The following is a 19,966-nucleotide window of genomic DNA, read 5'->3' on the forward strand; positions in this document are numbered from 1 at the left end:
AGTGTCTGGCCTTACATGTAGGTCTTTAATCCATTTGGAGTTTATTTTTGTGTATGGTGTTAGGAAGTGTTCTAATTTCATTCTTTTACATGTTGCTGTCCAATTTTCCCAGCACCACTTATTGAAGAGGCTGTCTTTTTTCCATTGTATACTCGTGCCTCCTTTGTTAAAGATAAGGTGCCCATATGTGTTTGGGCTTACTTCTGAGTTCTCTATTCTATTCCATTGATCATCCTTTCTATTTTTGTGCCAGTACCATACTGTCTTGATCACTATGGCCTTGTAGTACAGTTTGAAGTCAGGAAGCCTGATTCCACCAACTCCATTTTTCCTTCTCAAGATTGCTTTGGCTATTCGGGGTCTTTTGCGTTTCCATACAAATCGTAAGATTTCTTGCTCTAGTTCTGTGAAAAATGCCATTGGTAATTTGATCGGGATTGCATTGAATCTGTCAATTGCTTTGGGTAGTACAGTCATTTTCACGATGTTGATTCTTCCAATCCAGGAACATGGTATGTCCCTCCATCTGTTTGTGTCATCTTTGATTTCTTTCATCAATGTCTTAAAGTTTTCTGCATACAGATCGTTTGCCTCCTTAGGCAGGTTTATTCCTAGGTATTTTATTCTTTTGGTTGCAATGGTGAATGGGAGAGTTTCCTTAATTTCTCTTTCTGCCCTTCCGTTGTTAGTGTATAGGAATGCAAGAGATTTCTGTGCATTAATTTTGTATCCTGCTACTTTACTAAACTCATCAATGAGTGCTAGCAGTTTTCTGGTAGAGTCTTTCGGGTTTTCTATATATAATATCATGTCGTCTGCAAAGAGTGACAATTTTACTTCTTTTCCAATTTGGATTCCTTTAATTTCTTTTTCTTCTCTGATTGCTGTGGCTAACACTTCCAAAACTATGTTGAATAACAGTGGTGAGAGTGGACACCCTTGTCTTGTTCCTGTTCTTAGAGGGAATTCTTCCAGTTTTTCTCCATTGAGAACAGTGTTGGCTTTTGGTTTGTCATATATGGCTTTTATTATGTTGAGGTAATTTCCTTCTATGCCCATTTTCTGGAGAGCTTTTATCATAAATGGATGTTGAACTTTGTCAAAAGCCTTTTCTGCATCTATTGAAATGATCATATGGTTTTTATCCTTCAAGTTGTTGATATGATGTATCACGTTGATTGATTTGCATATATTGAAGAATCCTTGCATCCCAGGGATAAACCCCACTTGATCGTGGTGTATGATTTTTCTAATGTGCTGTTGCAGTCTGTTAGCTAGTATTTTGTTGAGGATTTTTGCATCTATATTCATCAGTGATATTGGTCTGTAGTTTTCTTTTTTTGTGACATCTTTGCCTGGTTTTGGTATCAGGGTGATGGTAGCCTTGTAGAATGAGTTTGGGAGTGCTCCGCCTTCTGCAATATTTTGGAAGAGTTTGAGAAGGATAGGTGTTAACTCTTCTCGAAATGTTTGATAGAATTCGCCTGTGAATCCATCTGGTCCTGGGCTTTTGTGTGTTGGGAGATTTTTAATCACTGCCTCAATTTCTGTACTTGTGATTGGTCTGTTCATGGTTTCTATTTCTTCCTGGTTCAGTCTTGGAAGATTGTATTTTTCTAAGAATGTATCCATTTCTTCCAGGTTATCCAATTGATTGGCATATAGTTGCTTGTAGTAGTCTCTCATGATGTTTTGTATTTCTGAGGTGTCCGTTGTGACTTCTCCTTTTTCATTTCTAATTCTGTTGATTTGCATCTTCTCCCTTTTATTCTTGATGAGTCTGGCTAATGGTTTATCAATTTTGTTAATCTTCTCAAAGAACCAGCTTTTAGGTTTCATTTATTTTTCTTATGGTTTCTTTCCTTTCTTTTTCATTTATTTCTGCTCTGATCTTTATGATTTCTTTTCCTTCTGCTCACTTTGGGGTTTCTTTGTTCTTCTTTCTCTAGTTGTTTGAGGTGTAAGGTTAGGTTGTTTATTCGATCATTTTCTTGTTTCTTAAGGTAGGACTGTATTGCTATAAACTTCCCTCTTAGAATTGCTTTTGCTGCGTCCCATAGGTTTTGGGTTGTTGTGTTTTTGTTGTCATTTGTTTCTAGATATTTTTTGATTTCCTCTTTGATTTCTGTAGTGATTCCTTGGTTGTTTAGGAGTGAATTGTTTAGCCTCCATGTGTTTGTATTTTTTGCAGTTTTTTTCCTGTAATTGATATCTAGTCTCATGGCGTTGTGGTCTGAGAAGATGCTTGATATGATTTCAATTTTCTTGAATTTGCTGAGGTTTGATTTGTGACCCAAGATGTGATCTATCCTGGAAAATGTTCCGTGTGCACTTGAGAAGAAAGTGTAGTCTGTCGTTTTTGGATGGAATGTCCTATAAATATCAATTAAGTCGAGATGGTCTAATGTGTCATTTAAAGCTTGTGTGTCTTTATTTATTTTCTGTTTGGATGATCTGTCCATTGATGTAAGTGGGGTGTTCAAGTCTCCCACTATGATTGTGTTACTGTCGATGTCCCCTTTTATAGCTGTTAGCATTTGCCTTATGTATTGAGGTGCTCCTATATTGGGGGCATAGATATTTACCATTGTGATATGTTCTTCTTGGATGGATCCCTTGATCATTATGTAGTGCCCTTCCTTGTCTCTTTTAATAGTCTTTACTTTCAAGTCTAATTTGTCTGATATGAGTATTGCTACTCCAGCTTTCTTTTGACTTCCATTTGCATGGAATATCTTTTTCCATCCCTTTACTTTCAGTCTCTATGTATCCCTTGGTCTAAAGTGGGTTTCTTGTAGGCAGCATACAGAAGGGTCTTGTGTTTGTATCCATTCAGCCAGTCTGTGTCTTTTGGTTGGAGCATTTAATCCATTTACATTTAAAGTGATTATTGACATGTGTGTTCCAATGACCATTTTCTGAATTGTTTGGGGTTTGTATTTGTAGGTGTTTTCCTTTTCTTGGGTTTCCTACTTAGAGAAGTTCCTTTAGCACTTGTTGTAAGGCTGGTTTGATGGTGCTGAATTCTCTTAACTTTTGCTTGTCTGGGAAGCTTTTGATTTCTCCCTCAAATCTGAATGAGATTCTTGCTGGGTAGAGTATTCTTGGCTGTAGGTTTCTCTGTTTCAGGACTTTCAGGATATCCTGCCATTCCCTTCTGGCCTGCAGAGTTTCTGTAGAAAGGTCAGCTGTTATCCTGATGGGTTTTCCCTTATATGTTGTTTGTTGCTTTTCTCTTGCTGCTTTTAATATTTTTTCTTTGTGTTGAATTGTCGTTAGTTTGATTAATATGTGTCTTGGTGTATTTCTCCTTGGGTTTATTCTGTATGGGACTCTCTGTGCTTCTTGGACTTGGTGAATTATTTCCTTTCCCATGTTGGGGAAGTTTTCCACTAGAACCTCTTCAAAGATTTTCTCAGACCCTTTCTTGTTTTCTTCTTCTTCTGGGATGCCTATAATTCGAATGTTGGTACGTTTAAGGTTATCACTGAGGTCTCTGAGGCTGTCTTCTAGTCTTTTTATTTTTATTTTCTTTTTCCTGCTCTGTGGCAGTTATTTCCCCCACTCTATCTTCCAACTCACTTATTCGTTCTTCTGCCTCAGTCATTCTGCTGGTTATAGCATCTAGAGTATTTTTAATTTCAGTTATTTTGTTATCCATTGCTGTTTGTTTTTCTGAGTTCTTATGAACTGTTTCTTGTACTTTCTCTATTTTGTTATTGAGATTTTGTATCATTTTTACTATCATTACTCTAAATTCTTTTTCAGGCATTTTTCCTATTTCCTCCTCATTTATTTGGTCTTGTGGGTTTTTTTCCTGCTCCTTTGCCTGCATGGGGTTTCTTTGTTTCCTCATGGTTGTCCAAGCTTTTGGGGTTGCTTGTCCTGGTGATAGAGGTGTTTATAGAAGACTGTCCAAGCCTCAGACTAATGTCCAAGTATTGGATTAAATGAATATTCAGTCTAGGATACACATACATGTATAAGACACACAATTATTGAATCCGTTAGGACATAAGGCTCTAGAAAGACCTGACAGAACCCCAGTGTGCTATCAGATATTCAAAGAGAAACCCAGCAGAAATTGACAACTGAAACAGAACAAATCAGAGACAAAAGCAAAAGCAAACAAACAACAAATAACACCCTACACATACAAACATCAATCCAGGGAGATTTTGTAAGCTAGGATCAAATATAGAAATGAGCTGGAGTACCACCAGAGAGAATGGAGATTCTCAGAATGTAATTAGACAACAGTACTAAGAACTAAGAGAAAGACAAAAGCCTAATATTAAATACCAAGGCAGTGCATCATCTGGAGAATAGAGCAAGGAGTCTGAGCAGACCGATAGTGTTGCTTATAAATATGTTAAGATAAAATACACTTAAAATGGCTGGAAGAAAGGGGAACAGAAGAGCATAATGTGGTTGGAAATATGCAAAGAAAAAGAAAGGAATAGAAGTGTATAAAAGAAAGGGATGAAAGGAAAGTATGAAAGATATTTTGTCCGTACTACCAAAAACTTAGCTAGATATAGAAGTATATAAAAAGGCAAAAAAAAAAAAAAAAAAGAATAAAAAATATCCTTAAAAAATTATGTTGTAAAACTTGTAGATCCCTTAGGGCTAAGATCGTGTTTAATAAATCAAAAAGAAAAAAAAAAAAAAAAAAAGAGAGAGAGAGAGAGAGAAAGAAAGAAAAAAAAAAAAACCCAGAACTGATCCCAGAATGGACCAGTTCAATAGGTATTGATACTACTATTTCTGTTTCCTTAGCGTCTCAGCTGTAAGTGTCCTTCTCCTTGCCTTGGGTTTTTTTTTTTTTGCGTTATTCTGTGACCAGCAGAGGTTCCTTTATTGTTCGTCTGTAAGCCTCGGTGTGTGGGGAGGGAGAGGGTACAATAGTGGCTCCTTCTCCTGGGAGTGAGTGAGCAGTGGTGCACTGTTGTCTCAGTCAGGCTTGGAGGTGCCCATTGCAGAGGGCGCTGGTGGCTCAGGCGTACACAGAAAGTCTTAGAGTTGGGCCTCTCTTGGGGTTTTTTCTTTTTGATGCTGGTTTGTTTTTTTTTTTTTCTCGGCAGCCTTCCTGCTGCTGGCGTTGCAAGGAGTTTTAATCTAGCCCCGCCCGAGTGCCTGAGGGTGCTTGTTATCCCTGAGCTCCTTAGGTGGCCCGCAGGGCGTCTCTCTGCTGCCTGTTGCAGAGGCACCGAAAGAGAGGGAGAGGCTATGCGCGCGGCTCCTCCCCCCCCGCCCGGGAGCCTGCAGCCTCCAGCCGCCATCATGGCCGGGCAGCTCTCAGGGACGGGCACTCCTCGCCGTGGACCTCCTCCCTCCTGTCCTCTCGGTCCGTCACCCTACCGGCAACAATGTTTCTCACCCTGAACCAGCTCTCCGGTTCCCACGCTCCCGCTCCTGGACCCTCCGTTCAGCCGCGGATCGATGTCTCGGTCCGGGAAGGCTGAGCTGCGCTGCAGACCCTCCGTATGTTTCTCATTCCCTCCCTTCTGCCACAGCTCCGCCGCTTCACCCTCTTTGAACCCTCGTAGATGCCTCCCTACCGGCTATGTCAGGCTCCCCGCAGTCCTTTCTGGTGTCCGAGGCCGTCTGCTGGTGTTCAGCTGGTTCTCTGTGGGAATGTCTGCGTCCCTCCGTGCATTCCCAATGCGTCTGTGGAGAGGGATGCACTCCACGTCTCTCTACTTCGCCGCCATCTTTTCGCTTCCCAATCAACTGTTTTTATACACATATCCCCATATTCCCTCCCTTCCTTGACGCCCCCCCTCGAGTCCCCCCCACCCTTCCTCTTAACACTAAATAATTTCCTTCTTTTTCCTTTATGTATTTGACATTAAAATCTTTTTGCTAAATATCAAAATTGATTATTCAGCATTATTTTAGTTCATATTTGAGCAGTAAAATTTCCATCTCTTAAACATTTTTCATGTGTTTCTTAAAGCAATATATTGCTTGATTTAGTGTCCTCATTTTATTGAATGTGAGAGGTCTTTTGATCATTAAGTTTAAGCCATTTATATTTATTTCCCTAACTGTTAAGTTTTACTTCTGTCACTCGATTTTGTGTTTTTTATTTATCATACTTTCTTATTGCTTTTCTTTGTTTTTCTTTACTTTTTCCATTAGCTAGATTAAATTTTCATCTGATAATTTTAAATTCACACTCCTATTTTCATTCTACAGGAATTTACCCCTATGGATTTTTAAAAAATCTTTATTAATGTTTTCACCTTTTCCAGAACAAGGCAACTACCCTAGCATACCCTCATTTCCCTATGGACTTCTATCCCCAGCCCCATTCTACTCAATAGCCCAGTAGGTATTATATAGAATTTTAGTTTTGAATTTTATGCTTGTACTTCAAAGAAATTCCATCTGTACGTTGTATACTCACCCTTACTCTCTATGTGTCTGTAACATCCTTCTGATTCTTTTTCTCCTTTTCTTGTTGAAATATTTCCTCCAAGAGTGTTTTCAAACAAGGTCTTTGGGGATTGGATGCCTGAGGATTATGTTTATTTTGTCCTCACTTTTAAGTGATCGCTTATCTGACTTAGTATCTCATGTTTCAATATTTTCTATGACACTCTAAGAATATTCTTCATTATCTTGACAGTTAGAATTGCTGCTGAGAATTCTGAACTTAATCCAATTCCTTCACAGGCAGTCTTATTTTTCTCTGTGAGAACGTTTAGAATTTGTGGGTTTTTTTTTTTTATTGTTGTGGTATTTTTATATATGTGTCCTTATGTAGCTATTTATTTATGTATTTATGCTATTGACACTTCATGATCCTTCAAACTATTTCCTTTGGGGCTTGGACTTATCCCCATCCCCCCCACCTCCACCCAAATAGTTTTCTCCCCAAAAGCCCAGATCTTGAAATGGAAGGCCTCTGCTTTCAGAAATAGTATGTAGAGTCTGAAGGAAAACCCACTGAGGAGCTCAGTTGACATGCTTCTCTAAGCTGTGTCCATCCTCCCACAACAGCAGTGAGTCTAGTTTATAACTGACTGCTTACAACACAGGAGAATGGGAGTGTGTATAAAGAATCAGGAGAGGAAGAAAAGACATTGTAATTCCCCAAATATTATCTGTTAAACTCTTAAAGTCATGCAGAAAGGCCTCAGGCCCAATGGGTGTTAAGGAGATGTCTTTGGTCAGATCTGTGCCACTTGACTTTTTAAATTTCACCATCTCTGACCTAACAAGGGCTCATGCTCTGTTATACACTGTCTTGGCATTCATCCCCGGCTTTTTATGAAGTAGGACAAAGATGACAAAGCTGCAACATGAATAAGACCTGGGACTGGAGGGGGGGCGGGGGGGGGGCGGGACGAGTGTGTAGTTCAGTGTTTAAAGGATTTGGCAGGGTTGGGAAATGACTCTCTGGAATATGAAATTCCAGGAAAAATGGAATTCCAGCAAATTCAGGAGTCTGAACACAAAAGCTGTGACAGTCTTAAGGTCTCATGTGCCATCCTGAAGGAAAAAAAACAAAAGGAATAAAACTTGGATGGCTGCAAGTACAATGGGTGGATTTTACAGATGGAGTGTTACCGACCCAAAACTTGGGTCCACTCCCTCGCATGCAGTAAAGACAATCTACTGTCATGGGGTTGTGGTGAAGGAAAGGGCAGTGTTTATTGCAAGGTGGCATACAAGGAGTCTAGGACAGCTAGTGCTCAAAATGCCTGAACTCCCCGTGGATACCAGCAAAGCCTTTTCTTTTTCTTCTTTTAAAAATTTATTTATTTATTAATTAAATTATTTATTGCCTGTGGAGTGTCTTCGTTGTTGCTTGTGGGCTTTCTAGTTCGGTGGGCAGGGGCTACTGTTTTTCATGGTGCTCAGGCCTTTCTTATTGCAGAGCACAGGCTCTAGGCGCGTAGGCTTCAGTAGTTGTGGCTTGAGGGCTCAGTAGTGGAGGCTCAGTAGTTGTGGCGCACAGGCTTAGTTGCTTCACAGCATGTGGGATCTTCCCGGCCCAGGGATCAAATCTCTGTCCCCTGTATTGGCAGGTGGATTCTTTTTTATTATTATTATTATTATTTAAAAAAATTTTTTTAGAACTTTTATTGAGATACAGTTAACATACAATGAACTGAATATATTTAGAGTGTAAAATTTGATATTTTTTCCTTATTAGTAATGTATATATGGCAATCCCAATCTCCCAATTCATTCCCCCCCAACCCTCCCCACTTTCCCCACTTGGTGTCCATATGTTTGTTCTCTACATCTGTGTCTCGATTTCTGCCTTGCACACTGGTGGATTTGTACCATTTTTCTATATTCCACATATATGTGTTAATATACTGTATTTGTTTTTCTTTTTGACTCACCTCACTCTGTATGACAGTCTCTACAAATGTCCCAGTTTCATTCCTTTTTACAGCTGAGTAATATTCCATTGTATATATGTACCACATCTTCTTTAGCCATTCATCTGTTGATGGACATTTAGGTTACCTTCATGTCCTGGCTATTGTAAATAGTGCTTCAGTGAACATTGGAGTGCATGTGTCTTTTTGAATTATTGTGTTCTCTGGGTATATGCGCAGCAGTGGGATTGCTGGGTCATATGCTAATTCTATTTTTAGTTTTTCAAGGAACCTCCATATTGTTCTCCATAATGGCTGTATCAATTTACATTCCCACCAGCAGTGCAAGAGCATTCCCTTTTCTCCACAGCTTCTCCATCATTTACTGTTTGTAGACTTTCTGACGATGCCCATTCTAACCGGTGTGAGGTGATACCTCATTGTAGTTTTGATTTACATTTCTCTAATAATTAGCAATGTTGAGCAGCTTTTCATGTGCCTCTTGGCCGTCCGCATGTCTTCTTTGGAGAAATGGCTATTTAGGTCTTCTGCCCATTTTTTGATTGGGTAGTTTGTGTTTTTGATATTGAGCTGCATGAACTGTTTATATATTTTGGAGATTAATCCTTTGTCGATTTGTTTGCAAATAGGATTCTTTTTTTTTATAAATTTATTTATTTATTTTATTTATTTATTGGCTGTGTTGGGTCTTCGTTGCTGCACACCGGCTTTCTCTAGTTGCTGCGAGTAGGGGCTACTCTTCATTGTGGTGCGTGGGCTCCTCATTGTAGTGGCTTCTCTTGTTGTGGAGCACGGGCTCTAGGCTCATGGGCTTCAATAGTTGCAGCACACGGGCTCTATAGTTGTGGCTCACAGGCTCTAGAGCACAGGCTCAATAGTTGTGGCATACAGGCTTAGCTCTGTGGCATGTGGAATCTTCCCACAGCAGGGCTCGAACCTGTGTCCCCTGCATTGGCAGGCAGATTCCCAACCACTGCACCACCTAGAAACTCCTGCAAATAGGATTCTTATCCACTGTGCCACCAGGGAAGTTCCAGCAAAGCCTTTTATTGATAAAAGATGAGGTGAGGAGTGGTGTCCCAGGGTATGTGATCAGCTCGTGCACAATCTCTGATTGGTCGATGGTGAGGATGTCACAGGGGTTAACATCAGTCCTTAGGCTCTAGGAGGGCTGGGGACTGTGTGCTCGTGGTCATTAAGTAGTTAATTTCTTCCACTTTGTGGTGATTGAGCATCTGTAAAACAACTCAGGAAATGTGCCTCAGGTTATCTGGGTACTTCAGAGAGGAGCTAAAGCAGAGGATGTGGGAGAGGAGTCTGTCCCAGGAAGGCCCCATAGGGTCCTGGTCAGTTATAGGAGGACATCTAGGAGTTCCCAAGGAATTCCCAAACTTAGCAATTCCCCAAATTTGTGGTGGTCACTCAAGTACTTGAAAACCACTTTTCCTAGGGACATCATTTTGTTTTGTTTTTCACAAAGAAATCAGGTAGGTAAAGTGCTTTTCATGTCCTGGTGCATGAAAAGCAATGGGGGAGATTTTCTGGACTCCAGCATTAGAGATTCCATATTGGTGGGTCTGTGATGGGTTTGAAGTGTTTGCTAGGCATGACTCCCTTTGAGTCTCACTTTCTTCATCTGGTACATGGGGACGCCAGTGGAAGCAAGTCCACAGGATTGTAAGCCTTCAGTGAGACGATGGGCGTAAAGTACCAGCACCTGAACTGCCAGGCAAGTGTGTGCTTAATAAAGGTCAGGTGGGGGGTAAAGGGGACTCTGGGACGAAGTGAGAAAGTAGCATTGACACATATCCACTACCAAATGTAAAATAGATGGCTAGTGGGAAGCTGCTGCATAATACACGGAGATCACCTCGATGATGGCTGATGTCTTAGAGGGCTGGGATAGGGAGGGTGGGAAGGAGTTGCGGGAGGGAGGGGATATGGGCATATACGTATAAATACAGCTGATTCACTTTGTTGTACCGCAGAAACTGGCACAACAGTGTAAAGCAATTATATTCCAATAAAGAGCTTTAAAAAAAGCCTCATAATCTGTCGAGGCATTGAAAAAAACAAAGTCAAGTATTGGAGAGTCCCTCCTTAATAACCTTGCAGCACCTGTTATTGCAATGCTTATTCAGTAAGTATCTTGCCATAATTATCCTTTGCTTCATACTGGAAACTTGAAGTGCTATAACAAACTAATTATGTTGTGTTATACAATTTCTGCTAATGAAATTTCTTTACTGTGGTGAGAAGTCTTTGCCTTATAGTCCCAGCTGGGAAACATCCCAAGGGGAGTATGGAGTATACAGTTTGAATGAGTCCATTAAAAACTTAAGGGGGGAGGGATAAATTAGGAGTTTAGAATTAACAGTTACACACTACTATATAGAAAATAGAAAAACAACAATGACCTACTGTATAGCACAGGGAACTATATTCAATATCATGTAATAACCTATAATGGAAAGAATCTGGAAAAGAATAGATATGTATGTATATGTATAACTGAATCACATTGCTGTACACCTGAAACTAACACAATATTGTAAATCAACTATACCTGAAGAAAAACATCAATAAATAAATTTAAAAAATTTAACTTGGGGAAGCAAGGCTACAAATATACTGGATCAGTGTGTGAGAAATCTACGTCCCCTTCGCTGTGGGAGGAAGTGTAATTGCATAGTCTTTTTTTCTGTCCATTTCAGTTTTATTGAGAGATAGTTGACATACAGCACTGTATATGTTGAAGGTGTACAACATGACTTGAATTACGTACATCGTGAAATGATTACTACCATAAGTTGAGTGAACACCCGTCATCTCCTAGAGACACAACAGTAAAGAAGTAGAAAAAAATATTTTTCCTCGTGTTGTGAACTCTTATTTACTCTCTTAACAGCTTTTGTTTCTAACATGTAGCGGCGTTAATTCTCTTTATCATGTTGTATATCATATCCCTAAAACTTACTTATAACTGGAAGTTTGTACCTTTTGACAACCTTCATCTAATTTCCCCTCCCCCCCACCTCTGTCTCAGGTAGCCACAAATCTGATCTCTTTCTATGAATTTGTTTGTTTTGACCACTAGGTTACTTTCTGGTACACTTGATAGTGAGTCAATATTTCTATACATTTCAAAATGATCCCAAGCACACATCTAGTTGTCATCTGTCACCGTACAAAGACACTACATAATTATAGGCTGTATCCCCACATTGTGCATTTCATATCTGCAAAGAAACCTAGGTGCCCGTCAACAGAGGAATAGTTAAAGGAAGTGAGAGAGAGAGGGAGAGAGAGAGAGAGAGAAATGAATATGGTAGAGCCATAAGTTGTATAGTCATTTTTTCCTTCAGATCTTTATTGGAATATAATTACCTTACACTGCTGTGCCAGTTCCTGCTGTACACCAAAGTGAATCAGCTGTATTTATACATATATCCCCTTATCCCCTCCCTCTTGTATAGCATTTTTGAGGGACAATTTGGCAATAACTTCCAATTTTACAGTAGACGTCTCCTTTATATCCTTTTTATTTCCACATTTAGACCTTAATTGTGAAGGAAATACTGAGATTTATACACACACACACACACACACACACACACAAAGAAGCATTACGAAGTGTATGGTACATATTCACAGCAAATTGTTTGATAACCAAAAAAACTCCAAACCTGCTAAATGTTCAACAAATGAAGTTTAGTTAAATAAATTATAAACCATTCATATAATGGAATTTTAGACACAAGTTGTTTTTTGAAAGGAAATGAAGATATTGAAGTGGAAAACTCTCCAAGACATAATATTAAGTGAAAAAAGCAAAATAATACATATAACTTCATTTCATCAAAAAAGTATATATTTGTTTATACACGTATGTGTGTGTGTAACAGCATAGGAGAAGGGCTTAGAAAAATACATAGCAAACTGGTAATATTGATTCCTTCCTGGAAGGTTACTCTGGATCTATCTATAATATTTGAATTATTAACCACAAGAATTCATTCATGTGTTTGTTGTATAAAAATGAACTTTGACAGATTACAGTAACTCAGTGATAGTTGTCATGTCTCGGTCACTATTTGAGAGGGTTCAGGAGTTCTCTCCTTGCCAACAGTGCTGCTCCAAGGATTCTCTTGCAAGCTCTTTGGGGCTGTCCTGCCCACGTCCCATGATCAAGGCACAATATATACCAGCCTGGGATCCAGGCACCTTGGGTTGGGATCGGGGCTTGCCCTTCGCTGTGCTCTGTGCTGCCTGGGGACATTGGTCTCCACCCTGGACTAAGCTCCCTCTCCGGGTGCCCTGGTCCCTCCTGTGGACCGGGGAGTCATTCCTGGGTGCTTGGACCCTTTGCACCTGCAGAGATTCTGAGATGCTGGGTGTGAGCTAACTGCCTGGGATGGCCAGGCTGAGCCCTCCTCTCCTGGCTTGCTGAGCCTTTCTCTGCTCTTAGGGTAGCTTGTCCAGGCCTCCCCACAAGAAGTCCTAAGGTGCTAGTCCAAGCTCTGACCAGCAAGGGCAAAGGAGACTTTCTCTTCACACCCACAGTCATTGGGGTTGTACCTGCATTCATCCTTCTCAAAGATTTTGTTACTGGGACAGGAAAGAGAGCGGGCTCCTACACAGGCCCCTGTGGAACACTTAGTGTCCTTCTGCTGTGAGTCTGCTCACGTAGCTCACCCACACAGCCTTCCCTCCAGGAACCTCTTGGTATGGACCAGAGTAGACTCCGACCACCAGTCACCAAGATGGACCGTGTCTCCCCACCCCCATGGGCCCTGGCTGGCTTGTGATCTTTGAACATCCATCCCCTTAGATGAGAGACTTCACTGCCATTGTGGTTCCACCCTCAGCCCTGGGAGCGGCTCAAAGCACACATTCACCATCCTTGTGTAACTGGTCCTGCAGGAGATCCCAGATGGGCCCTGACAAACAGCATCTAGCTTTATAGTTTGAGATCACACTCAGAAATTCTAATTTACACAGAGAAAATTCTTTTCTTTGACCATGGTTCCTAAAGGCACTAGGGAAAGCAGGGCAAAGTTGTGATGGAGCAATTAACGAAGGGTTGGAAAATGCTCCCAAACTCTCCAGTTTGGGATTTGCATCTCCAAGAAACCATTCCACAGACTGAGAAATCAGCTGCAAAATAGAATAAGGAAACTGGAACATCTGAGGGCACGCCCGTGAGAGATTATATTTTGATGCTCTCCCTGCTCTACTGTCTCCCACCCACCCTCCTTTCTGGTGACACTGAGAGTATAAATTGGAGCTGGGCTCTGCCCCTGCATCACATCCAAGGCCAACATGAAGACCGGCACCATCTTTGTCCTGGTGGCTTTCATCGTCATGGGGCTGCAGGTGGCCTGTGCTCAGAGACCTCCTTCCAGAGGTGAGGGGGCTGAGGGCATCCTCCCTGAGAGCAGAGAAGGCTCAGAGCCCAGTGTTAGGCCTGGGGATGGTTTGACACAGAAGCAGCTGTGTACCCACTGCACAGTGGAGATTTGGCATTGATCAGACGCATTACCTTTGATCTAAATGAGCAATCACGCTGCGTTTCCCATTCTCCTTATCAGATTACGTTGAGTGTGAATAGTAATTGTGAGTAAAATGTGGGGTTCTCTCTAGTTAGGTCTTGTGCCCGGGATGTGGGGCTCCAAGGGGAGCAGTGGGACAAACACAGGGTGTGTGTGAGGTGGGGAGATGGAGCTCGGTGTCAGTAGAGATTTTTCTAATACCTTCTTATAAAGTGGGAAGAAGATGGTTATGAGTGTGCAGGTGTCTTGTCTTCTGAGACCGTGCAGTCTTTGGAGCAGGGAGAACATTCTCCGGAGGTCCAGAATGTGGGCTTAAGAGTGAGAGTCGAGCAGTGGAGGCTGAGGCAGGAGTGCAGAGCACAAAGGAAGCCATGGAAGAGGCAGGAGTCCTGCCAGCGATGAGGGCTTCAGACCTCCAGCATCAGTTCTCACGTCTGTCTTTGTGACCATTCCATAATCCACAATTATCATATGTTTCAGGATGACAGAGATCTGGCTTCTGTCCAAAATTGCCCAAAGGGACCATGAGGCCTTGTGTGAAAAGGTGCACAGGACATGAATCGTGTCCCAATGGAATGAAATGCTGCAGCAATGGGTATGTTCATGTCGCAAAATTTCCTTAAGAGTGAGTACAAATCAGCCAGGAGCTGTCCGAGGGTTCAGACAACTCCCCAGTAGACTTAGCTGGGGCAGCGGGCTGCTCACGTGTCCACTGCACCTGGGAGTCTGGATAAGTCAAGAGAAAGGGGCTGGAAACATGGCAGAAGGACAGCTGGCTGCATTATCTAAGGCCTTCTCCTAGAAGAGAAGCCCTAGCTGGGACAGCCCTCATGGGTTCAGCTGAGACAAGTATCCATGACCCTAGTTACACAGCTCATTACGAACCAAGGGATTCTCACTTTCCTTCTCCTCCCCCACCAAAGGGGCTTAACTCCTCCTGGAAAATGGGTCCTCCTGGGAGGAGGAAGGAAGGGCAGGCCACCCCAAGTGATTGAGTATCTCCTGTGTCAGGCAGGCATTGTGCTGCAATGGAAACAAAAGACAAACACAACTGGGTGTGGAAGACAGACCTAGATAAATAATTACAACCTAGTGTGACAAGTGCTTTGTACAGATTTCTCCTAAGATCTAAGGGAGGAAAGAGAGGAGTATTTGGCTTTGCCTTGGGGAGAGGGATGGGGAAAGTTATCAGAGAGTAAAGAACATTAACAGAGAGCATAAAGGATGCACAAAGTTTGCTGGAGGAAGGTAGGGCAGTTCAGACAGTGGGAGGAGTGTGGACGCTCCATTGGAGATGGGGAAGTGATGGGAGTAGGTAGAGGTTGCAGTGTCTCAGGGGGGTGGTAGAGGGTCATCCCTGCCAGAGTCCAGTGAGGAATGAGCTTCCTGCTGAAGATTTTCATAACCTGCTGGAGGTTTCTTTTCTTTTCTTTTAGGTTCCTCCTCCCTTCTATGTTGCCTACACCTCTTCTATACCCTCAGTTCCCTCATACTAATTCCCTCCCTGCGCCTCCCTTTTCTTGGAAATTGTCCCCATTCCCTTTTCCTCTGAACTCAACTGCTGGAGGTTTCTAAGCAGAGGAAACATCGTGATCAAATATGTATTTTACAAGCTTGTCCCTGGTGGCCATGTGAAAGCTGGACCTGACGTTGATTGAGCTTGCCTGGAGACCAGTCGCCGAAGATGGCTCATAAATCCATGAATTCAACGCTGGGCATAACAACAAGACCTCCGCATCCACTCCTTCCTACTGCCTATCCCTGGAGTTGGAGCCCTAGAAGATGAAGCTCTAAAATGGTCAAATGACTGCTCTCTAGGAGCTTGTGTCCAAAATAAATTCTATCTGTGGCATTCTTCGGGTTGAGTGGTTCTTTCCACTTAGGAATTCTGGTGGACCCTCTGTGGCTTAGCAGGGCCATATGTGTACAGTGCAGAGATCCCATGAATACAAGGCACTCAGGATACCAATCGATGAGAGGCCAGTTTCTCCCAGCTACTTCCTTTCCTGCTTCCATGTCTATGTCTCCAGACAGGGCAGAAGGCACGGGAATACTTTCTCACCCATTCTGTGAAAAGGATTGTGGTCAAGCCAAAAAATGAATGGCTATAAAGCACACAGCAGGCCTGTTGGAGCAGCCTTTATTAGGGCAAGAGTGGGAAGAGGCAGGAGCAGGAGAAGGCTGGGGGTACTCCATTCTAAGGCAACCCACTGACATCTAGGGGGACCAGATGCCTAACTGGGGGACAGGGACCTTGATCCTTGGGACGTGGGGCTTTGGGTGACCTGAGTTGGGAAGTGCCAGCTCCTGTCCTGGAGTGATTAGGGGTTAGCATCCAGTTAGAAGATTGGCTCTGGGCATAATACCTTTGATTCCAACTTTACCTGAGGCAGCAGGTAAACCTTGGTCTTTCAAAGAAGCCCTGATCAAAAGGATGGTCTGGACTGACTGCTACAAGCTTTATCTCTCCAAGCTCTCCGTTCACTTCTTTCCACTGAGATCCCCCCACGTAGCCTGCTGAGTGTGGTCTTCCATATCTGTGTGTCCCTGTCCCCAACACTGATCTTCCTTCTCACAAGGCACATCTTAGAGCCCCAATGTCTCATTGCCTCACCCGTCTCTGCACTGGAAGGAGGGCATATTAGCACTGACTTGTTCTCTCACTGGCAGTCATCCCCATCCTGCACCCTTCCATGCTCCAGTCTCCCATGGTCATTTATGGGGGTTCATGAGCAAACCTCTAAAATGTTCTTAATCAGTTTCACCTATTGTTTCCCATTATGAATGCCAAGGCATGACCTTCCCCTGCAAAGATCCTTGAGGATGGCATCTGCCATTTATGTTTCTGCCTTCCAGATACACCAGGTGTCCCTAGAAAGTTGTTTCTCAGTTTTCTCACCTGCATTTAACCCACCTTTATATTTAAGGGAAAACTCTATTTCTCCCTATGGAAATTGAGAAGACCCAAACACTCTCTGCTTCCTCACAAGTAGGGCTTGGAACTATCATGCATCTTTCTGATGATGTGGATCTATAGGGAATGACACTGTGACTCAGAGAGAGTCAAAAACAATTCACCATAGCAGAGGTGCCAGCCACCGCATCCTAACTAGACTGCTGCTGTCAGCTGGACTTGCCTACATTCTCTGCTACCTGCCTTATTTTGGCTCTTGATCCTCTCCCGCACCTGATTCACCATCTTTCCTGTTGTTTCTGTGAGCTGTGTAATAACGTCTTTCCAAAATTCCGCATGTCTCATCTTGGTCGGAATTGGTTTCTTTTGTTTGCATCTAAGAGCCTTAATGCATATGGAAACTGGTGTCAGGAGTGGATGCAGGGAAAATATGCTGAGCGCAATGGTAGGATTCTGGGTTTCATGAACTGATCTAGTTAGATGCTCAAGGTCCCAAAAATCTTATTAGTATCCCAGCATGGAAACCTGGCATGCAATGGTGAAAGAGTTACTCACCGCCTTGGTTACATTTATTCCTAGGTATTTTATTCTTTTGGAAGCTATTGTAAATGAAATTGTTTGCTTAATTTCTTTTAAGGCATTTTCATTGCTCGTACGGTGTTTTGTGTACTGTTCTGCAACTTTACTGAATTCATTTATTATCTCTTGTAGATGCTTTGTAGATTCGTTGGGGTTTTTTCTGTATCGGAGCACGTCATCTGTAAATAGAGATAGTTTTACTTCTTTCATTCCAATTCATATGCCTTTTGTTTCTTTTCCTTGCCTGTTTGGCTGGCTAGAAGCTCCTGTTGAATAGGAGCAGTAAAAGCAGGAACTGCTGTCTTTTTCCTGGTCTTACTGGGAAAGCGTTTAGTCTTTCACTATCAAGTATGATGTTAGCTGTGCAGTTTTCAAAAATGCCCTTTATTACGTTGAGAAAATTGTCTTCTCTTCCTAGTTTTGTCAGTATTTTTATCATAAAATGTGTTAGATTTTATCAAATGCTTTTTGTGCATCAGTTTAGATGATCTTGTTTTTTTTCCCTTTATTCTATTAATGTGGTACATTATCCTAATTGATTTTTACCACCTGTGGTTCTTGGGATAAATCCTAGTAGGTCATGATGTATAATCCTTTTAATATGCTATTGGAATCAATTTGCTAGCATTTTTTGAGGATTTTTGCATTTATTTTTTTAAGGCATATTGGTCTACAATTTTCTTTTCCTGTGATGGCTATATCTGGCTTTGATATTAGGATGATGTTGGCCTCACAGAATGAGTTAGCAAGTGTTCCCTCTTCCATTTTTGGAAGAGTTTGAGAATTTCTATGAATTAAAAATTTTTTTTTGCATCATGGCTAGATCACATAATCTATACGATGGGAATAGGTTTTGAATTTCTTTGTGGCCTAGTATTCTTTGGTTTTTGTGAATGTCCTATGTACACTAAAAAAAAGTGTCTTCTCTGTTGAGTGTAAAGTTCTCTAGTATTTACAAGTTTGAATTTGTTAATCTTTATAATTTAAGTTGTCTCCATATTTCATTATTTTTGTCTCTATTGTCCATCAATTTCTGAGAGGGATATGATAAAATTTCCAACTAAATAATTTATTCACATATTTGTGTACTTTTATCAGTTGTTTCTCTGTGTATATTTAAAGTAATATTTTTAGGAGTATTTATGCCCATGACCACAATTATCTTTTTAATTTATCATCCCTCTTAACAGGAAATACTATTCTTCTCTGTCCTTTATGTATTTGATATTAAAATCTATTTGCTAAATGTCAAAACTGATAATTCGCCATTCTTTTTTTTTATTTTTTTTCTTAAATAGAAAGTTTTATTTATTTATTTACTTTTAAATTTATTTATTTATTTATTGGCTGTGTTGGGTCTTCGTTGCTGCACACGGGCTTTCTCTAGTTGCGGCGAGCAGGGGCTACTCTTTGCTGTGGTGCGCAGGCTTTTCACTGCTGTGGCTTCTCTTTGCTGTGGCCTCTCTTGCTGCAGAGCATGGGCTCTAGGTGCTCGCCATTCTTTTAATTAGTATTTGTCCAGTAAAATTTCCATCTCTTAAACCTTTTCGTGTGTTTCTTAAAGCAATATATTGCTTGATTTAGTGTTCTCATTTTATTTAACCTGAGAGCTCTTTTACTCAGTAAGTGTAAGCCCTTTATACTTATGAGACTAACTGTTAAATTAAGATTTATTTCTGTCACCCTGTTTCATGTTTGCCATATATACCATACTTTCTTGTTGCTTTTTGTTTGTTTGTTTTTCTTTACTGTTACAATTAGCTAGATTAAATTTTCACCTGCTAATTGGAAATTCATCCTTCTGTTTTTATTCCACTGGAATTTACCCCTGTGGATTTTTTTAAGCTTTATTAATGTTTTCACCTTTTCCAGAACAAGGCAATCATATTAGGATATCCTTGTTTCTCTTTGGACCTGTATCCTCAGTCCCACTCTACTCAGTGGCCAAGCAGGTATCATATAGAATTTGAGTTCTGGATTTTCTGCTTGTACTTAAAAAAAAGTTCCATTTATGAGAAGGTTGTATACTCACCTTTACATCCTATATATATGTATCAAACTTCTGATTTTTTTCTCCTTTTCTTGTTGGACTGTTTCCTCCAAGAGTGTTTTCAAGAAAGGTTTTTCTGACCTTGGATGCCTGAAGATTACCTTAATTTTGTCCTCGCATTTAAATGATCACATAGCTGGATGAAAAATTCTATGTTTAAACATTGTCTTTAAGACTTTGAGGATATTTCTCCATTATCTTGATGGTTAGAATTGCTGCTGAGGGCTTCCCTGGTGGCGCAGGGGTTAAGAATCCACCTGCCAATGCAGGGGACACGGGTTCATGCTCTGGTCTGGGAAGATCCCACATGCCGCGGAGCAACTAAGCCCATGTGCCACAATAACTGAGGCTGGGCTCTAGAGCTCATGAGCCACAACTACTGAGCCAACATGCTGCAACTATGGAAGACTGCGCTTTGAGCCCGTGGCCCACGACAAGAGAAGACACTGCAGTGAGAAACCCACGCACCACAATGAAGAGTGGCCCCCGCTCTCTGCAACTACAGAAA

At 41.4% G+C, this 19,966-nt stretch overlaps 1 long non-coding RNA gene across 1 annotated transcript; it reads left to right on the forward strand.

Annotated features, from left to right (window-relative positions):
* Nucleotides 1-12,517: 12,517 nt before the first annotated feature.
* LOC130840692 (uncharacterized) lies at nt 12,518-15,760 on the forward strand. Its single transcript, XR_009050041.1, has 3 exons — nt 12,518-13,770; nt 14,396-14,510; nt 15,352-15,760. It is a non-coding gene; the product is annotated as an uncharacterized LOC130840692 (long non-coding RNA).
* The last annotated feature ends 4,206 nt before the right edge of the window (nt 15,761-19,966 follow it).

The sequence above is a fragment of the Hippopotamus amphibius genome, chromosome 17, assembly GCF_030028045.1.
Source record: "Hippopotamus amphibius kiboko isolate mHipAmp2 chromosome 17, mHipAmp2.hap2, whole genome shotgun sequence".
Lineage (NCBI taxonomy): Eukaryota > Metazoa > Chordata > Mammalia > Artiodactyla > Hippopotamidae > Hippopotamus > Hippopotamus amphibius.